Raw genomic sequence first — 7,001 nt, forward strand, 5'->3', positions numbered from 1 at the left:
GCGGACTAAAAAGGACCGCAGGAAGTATTAAATAAAAATTGTGTTGAACTAACCAACCTATCTAGTGCTTTTATGGTTGTTCATGTAGCAAGATATTGTGTTTATCATTTTTTTTAAATGTATGTCTTTCTGTATAAGTCCAAAATTGAAGCAAAACAAAACAAAATTTGCACGCATGCGTCAGTTTCTTTTGGTGGAGTACTGGACTGACTACCGGAGTGTAAGTTGTATGCATGCGTAAGTTTTGTTTGCGGATTAAAACACGCTATAGGCGTCAAATGCATAGATCGGATGGCTATTATTAGTGTACTAGTTGACCCATTGCGCCAAATGGCGCAGAGACCCTCTAAAGCCATGTTGTCGATGAAAATAGTTTCATTTTGCAAGGACATATTCGATATTGGTAGTAGAAAGCCCATGTGTTAAATCATGCTATATTGAAAATATGTTTATCACGCTGAGAAATCTGAGTTTGAGAAAAATCATATTTGTATAGCATGCATAGACCAGTTAAGGAAGCACTTTTTCAGTTTAAAATATGGTTATCAAGCTGAGAAATCTGAGTTTTGGAAAATAAACATATTTTTATAAGATGTGTAGACCAGTTAAGGATGAATTTTTTTAGCAGTGTTTGTACCAAACTTTTATTTTTCATGTGCATGAAAAAAATCCCTCTCTGTGTCAAACATAGGTATTTGAAAAGCCCATATGCTACCTTGCCCGGTCCAAGAACAATTCTGTGTGTGGCCCATCCGGAGTAGAATATGAATCTGTGACTGTGAGTGCATGTGATGTATCTTGTCAGCCATTTTCTGTTGTCAAACTCAGGTATGAAAAGTATGAGACGACCATGTAATGTTGCCTTTAAATATGATTATCATTTTTTGCAACTCTGCCCAGACTGAGTACCATGTTGTTTGTTACACGCCTAGGTGGGGTCAGTATGGTGGTACTGAAAAATGATGCTCTATTGCTCATCTGTGTTATGAAATGTAAAGCAGGCACTCACTATGCTACTCTTAAAGTTAATAGGTGGCTTACTTAGGGGTATTGACACCTTAGCCATGATGATGCAGCAATTTGTTAACATTCTGCACCCAAAAGATCATAAACCAACATGAAGAGAAGCAGCAATCTAACAACCTAACTAACTGAAGAACAAGTGCAAATGTTTATTTCTCATAAAAACAAACATTAATTAGTTCTGATGAACCCAATTATATTGTTACATACTCCCTTCGTCCGGTGAAGAGTGTACATCTAGGTTCAAAATTTGTCCACAAAAGAGTGTACTTCATATTTCCAATGCACTTTAAAGTAGGAAAAAATATTTCTCTCCCATCACATGGTAATCAAGACCAATAGCAATCTACACATGGTCTTCTTAATTTCTACATACACTTAGCTCATTGAAGGGTGGGTAATTAAAGAGAAGAGAGACAGTGACTTGCACCTTTTCAATGCATTTTTTAGTCAACTCCATAATTTGTCCTAAAAAAATTAGATGTATACTCTTCACCGGACGGAGGGAGTATATGCATCAGTTTTTGTTCATACATAACTTTTGGTCGGCATGTATATTTCATAAAGCCACCATTCAGATCATGCAGTAACAAAAAGAATGGTATGCTATTAACTCAATACGATATGATATCTCTTCTTCTTTATAATCTTACATTAAAATCTGAATCTCGGGCAGCATGTATGTTTGTATTAGACGATGGGGCCTTCCTCCAAATAAGCATGTAAAGATAATAAGAACAGCACACGTATGTTGATGGAGGCAAAAGGAAGCAGACCACATATACAAGTTTTAATGGATATCTAATCTACTCCATCCGTTCCTAAATATAAGTCTTTTTAGACATTTGAAATGGACTACAACATACGGATGTATGTAAACATATTTTAGAGTGTAGATTCGCTCATTTTGCTGCGTATGTAGTCACTTGTTGGAATCTCTAAAAAGACTTGTATTTGGGAACGGAGGGAGTATTAGAGACCATGCCTAGTTGAAAAAAAAGCAACAAGCAAGCACAAGACGCACCAGCTTATGTTTTAAACCACTGCCGGTGCCATTGACATGCACAAGATTACATTACAAAGGTGTATAGCCTGTCGTATAGGCATCAGCGTTGATTCTAAGAATTGTATAGAATGATGTATTGGGAAACACAACAAATCTTGCATCCACTCTCAACAATGTTGCAGCCAGGGAGTTAACCATAGCAAGATTAAGACAAAGGAATGACCATATTAATGAAAGACAGGTTCTAAATGATATTAAGCCACAAGAACTTTGCCTCCTTGGACTGTAGATGTAAATTGGATCTGCAGTAATTCATTGTAATAGATGAGAAAATTCGAGAGGATCAGAAAAAAGCTCTAATTATTGAAATGGAGCTCGAAGCCTAACCATCAACAAATTGCATGCAAATTTTACAAAGCCTATATCGTAACTCATAACAAAGCATCTCACTATTTCTTATGAATCAGATACAATGATTATGAATCATGAACATATTCACCAGGGGTCAAGCAAGAACATATTTGCCGAAAAACAAAAAATGCAGCAAAAGGGGCCATGGACGCCATGCCGAGCGATTGCAGTAGACATGGATCGCGCCACCACAATGCCCTTGACACCTAGGATTTTAGCACCTGGGAATATATAAAGAAAATCAGAATAAAGGTGAATCTATTCTGAACTCAAAGAAACCAAAGTGTGACAAAATAAAGGGGAAGCAACAATTCTCCTCAAGAAATGGTGCTGATAGGTAGAACATATTCATTTTCATGTACTGTGGTGGAAGAGTTGCAGAAGAAATCAGACTCACCTATCTTGGAAGGGTCCGACTGCTCTAGGGACATCAATCCGCAATATCTCCAACCACTCAGAACCAAAACAATATGCCCTATCTTCAGTTTCAGACTTCCAGTCCACGGAAACTGTATGGGCCTAAATTAATCTTCAGCGAACATGGGAAATAATAAATAAGAAAAATGATTATCCCTGGAAATGCAATACATGTTGCAAAACAGTCAAGATCGTCTGAAAAAATACACATCTTACCCTGCTGCTTGCACTCCTCGACGACCTGCTCCTTCTCCCCGTCGTTGGCCGCCTCCCCTCCCCTATAGCCACACCCCATTGCGAAGGAGCACTGCTGCTTGCACTCCTCGATGGCATGCTTCTTCGCCCTATTGTTATCCGCCTCTCACTCCCAACAGCTCCACCCCAAACAGCGCAAGGTCCCAATTCATATTCAGAGCTATTTGAAAAGTTTGGGTCCCAAATATAGTTTTCACTTTTAGTCCCAACAAAAATATAGATTTGTTCTGCATGTAATTTACATGACATGACGATGCCATCAACATATCCATCCATTACAACATGAACATTTAAAAAAAATTCTGCAGAAAACAACTGGATATATAAGGGAATGAACTAAACCGAAATAAAAAAAAAACATGGCAATCTCTTTGCATAATCTGGAATGCAAAAAAGCATAGCTGCCAACTCAAGCTCTAAATTAACCCATGCCTTTGCTACTTCTAGTAATTGTAACTATAACCGATAAAAATTATCATCTGAAAAGTCAAACAAAATTGTTCCCAGTTCTCAATTGAATGCCCATATCCATAAAACTGAAATGCTTCACAAAGTATGAAAATGCACTGAAATGTGATAATGCTTTCTAGTACTCACTGCCTAGAACTCAGGTGATCTAAATAAAAAAATAAAAAAAATAGGTAAAGCAGATGAAGCTAGAATTGGGCGATCATCTTACTTTTTTTTGTAGGATATCTGAACATATCTTTGAAGCATAATCTCTGAACATAAACTTTGGACAAACCAATGATATGAAAGCAAGCATTGGAATCAAATATGATCTAAGCAGTTGAAAAAGAACGGAGGGAGTATCTAATAACATAGAGATGCTATTAATCAATATAACTAAAATGAGCATGCTATTTTCGCAGAGATTGGTTTTTTTAGCACGTGAACTAACCATAAAAAAAACATTGGTTTTTTTAGCACGTGAGCTCCCTTCGGGGCACTGGACCAAGCAAACCACAACAACTCTTAATCTCCTAAGAGCAGGAGCCTAACATACTTTCATAAAACCACAGTCCAGATTATACAGTCACAAATAAACGCTTTGGTTTTCAACTGGCACAATTATTATTTTTCCCTACCGCAAGCCTCTGCCTGCAGCTTTAAACTGAACCAGCAAGTTAACATGTGATTTATTTACAAAGTAATGATATAACAGCCTAATTTCCCAAGGGCAAGAGTCCAATATACTTTCAGAATGTACAGTTTCGATCATGCAGTTAGAAATATACTATACGGTAGTAACTCTACATGACTTGTTGCTCAATTATCTTTAAAAAACGAAAAATCAAGAATACGGCTAATTAATAATTTAGCACGTCATTTATGAGTTCCTCCACAGCCTCCTTTGTCCTGAAAATTACACAAAGAAAAACCATGCTTTTCTAATCTGAAGCACCCTTTCATGGTCAGGCTAACCAATCTTTACAGAGCGACATACACAAACAAAAACAGGAAGGCAGAAGGGATTTTTAGGTGGGTTACAATCTTGAAACAGGTAGTTCACCTTCCATGAATAAATGCGAACAAGCCCTACAAGGAAATGCCCTGATAACTTCAGAGCAATTCGAACCTGAGGGGACATTATGCACTCTGAAAAAAGCACAAAACGTGCATTAGTACACAAGGTAAAAAACTTACAGAAGAAATGAAAATGATAGTGCAGAACTACCAAATTTAAACACGAAGTCCTGAATGTAGGATTGCAAGGTGGCCATGAACGCCACCTGTCCACCACCTTTTTCTTTTAAAAGCCATTTGCTGCCTACTAATAAACAACAAGTAGAAGAAAAAAAATGTGTTGCCCAGAAAACATGCTATTATCACCGACCCTATTTGCTTTGTCTATCGTTTGACTCCGGCGACTCATGGGCGACTCTGCCCCCTAGCCGCCACCATACCCCGTTGATTTTTCACCGCTACTATTGACCTGATACGGTTTCACCACTACTATTGACCTGATACGGTACGGCTGTCAAATCCAAAAAGTTTGTAGAAGACTTCGATGCATTGTTTCTACCAAAACATGTATGCAAGGCATAAAGTGATCTGGTGCCTTTTCTAGGACATACTGTAATGTAAATTTGTAAGAGAATGTGGTATAAACACAAACTGAAAGCTTTGTTAAATATACTTTAGAAGAGACCATATTAACAGAGAGCATGGTTATTGCCATGAGATCAGGCTAGTCTACTTATCAAGGATCCACATTATACATATAAACATATCTTATCATAACATGCTAATATAATGTATCTTCTATAAGGCACATAAGGCACATATATCTTTTCCTGAACCACATTCTACAAGATAAAAATGAGTACCCTATTTTCATTGCCTGCACAAACATGCCTTCACCCTGTGAGGCCAAAATAGCCTCTAAAGGCCAAGACATTGGATTTGAAATATAAGGATAATCAGATTTAATGCGCGTAGAACTCCAGCCACATTAAGTTTTCATTGCCTAGCCGAAGTTACACGAACAAATGTACGGAGCTGATGAAGTTATCAAGACCAGTGCTTCATTCGATCAAGAAAAGAGATGAAATATGCCTGACTACATAGTTATATAAATGTGTACATATTAAACACTCCTTTTGTGAATATCTTAAAATATCAGACTACATCATAATATATAGAATCACTACCTACAAATAGAAAACCTCAGATCTGTACGCGCCATGTTTAAAAAAACATATATTATCTAATTCCAATGTGCATGGTGGAGAAATTAATAGGAAAGTAGAGACGGTCAGAGGCACCTCCGCAAGACCTTTGAGCCAAATTCTTCTTCTATTTGGCCTTCATCTTTCTTCTTGAGGAAGTCCTCAACCACTGAGAGAGAGCGAGAGAGGAGGCTCCTTGCTCCTGCTGCTCTGGTCATCACATGGATTCGGCCTTCCACTCCTCGTGGCGCACCTGCAGCCGAAGCCCTCACCCATGAGAAAAAGGGGAGGCGTGAGTGAGGGAAGGGGGAGAAAGAGTATGCAAAGGCAAGCCATGAGCCAACTCGAGCTCCTTGCTCCTGCAGCTCCGTCGATGACCCCGTTTGCATCCGCTGCTCCACCCACTCCTGCTGCTTCTGCCTGCAGGCGCCAGATTCGCCACGGCCTTCTGCCTCGCCCCGACCCGGAAGGTTCGTGCGGTAGTGGAAGGGATGATGGAGGAGGAGCGAGGGGACCAGCGGCTGTGGTGACGAGAAGGAGGAAAGGTAGGAATGCGGCGGCTACGGTGACGAGGAGGAAGCAGGGAGGGGCTGTGCGGAGGGGGGCTCGAGAGGATGGAGGACCGAAGGAGGGCAGCTGCGGGGTTTGGTGGGAAGGGAATAGGGTTCGGTGTGGTGGCGACGAATGAGTATAGTCCGTGAGTCCCACAGGGATTGGACGCTCGAAAGACCTCGCGCGCGGGGCGCTGTCTCTCGCACGTCGCGCGGTTCCCGTGCTGGCGTCAGCCACAAAGGGACGGACAGACTGCTCATACACGGCCATACGGTGATGAGGAGGAAGCAGGGAGGGGCTGTGCGGAGGGGGGCGCGAGAGGATGGAGGACCGAAGGAGGGCAGCTGCGGGGTTTGGTGGGAAGGGAATAGGGTTCGGTGTGGTGGCGACGAATGGGTACAGTGCGTGAGTCCCACAGGGATTGGACGCTGGAAAGACCTCGCGCGCGGGGCGCTGTCTCTCGCACGTCGCGCGGTTCCCGCGCTGGCGTCAGCCACAGAGAGACGGACAGACTGTTCATACACGGCCATACGGTGATGAGGAGGAAGCAGGGAGGGGCTGTGCGGAGGGGGGCGCGAGAGGATGGAGGACTGAAGGAGGGCAGCTGCGGGGTTTGGCGGGAAGGGAATAGAGTTCGGTGTGGTGGCGACGAATGAGTACAGTGC

General features: G+C 41.3%; 1 long non-coding RNA gene across 2 annotated transcripts; it reads right to left on the reverse strand.

The window, feature by feature from the left end:
* Nucleotides 1–2,369: 2,369 nt before the first annotated feature.
* LOC109764346 (uncharacterized) lies at nt 2,370–6,434 on the reverse strand. 2 transcript variants are annotated; one of them, XR_012203110.1, is made up of 5 exons: nt 6,129–6,434; nt 4,791–6,037; nt 3,074–4,711; nt 2,838–2,969; nt 2,370–2,661 (listed from the first exon to the last, which is right to left on the reverse strand). It is a non-coding gene; the product is annotated as an uncharacterized lncRNA (long non-coding RNA). The 2 variants fall into 2 exon arrangements; XR_012203111.1 differs by having other exon boundaries at nt 5,881–6,037; nt 6,129–6,417.
* Between the last annotated feature and the right edge of the window lie 567 nt (nt 6,435–7,001).

This window comes from Aegilops tauschii, chromosome 2, assembly GCF_002575655.3.
Source record: "Aegilops tauschii subsp. strangulata cultivar AL8/78 chromosome 2, Aet v6.0, whole genome shotgun sequence".
NCBI lineage: Eukaryota > Viridiplantae > Streptophyta > Magnoliopsida > Poales > Poaceae > Aegilops > Aegilops tauschii.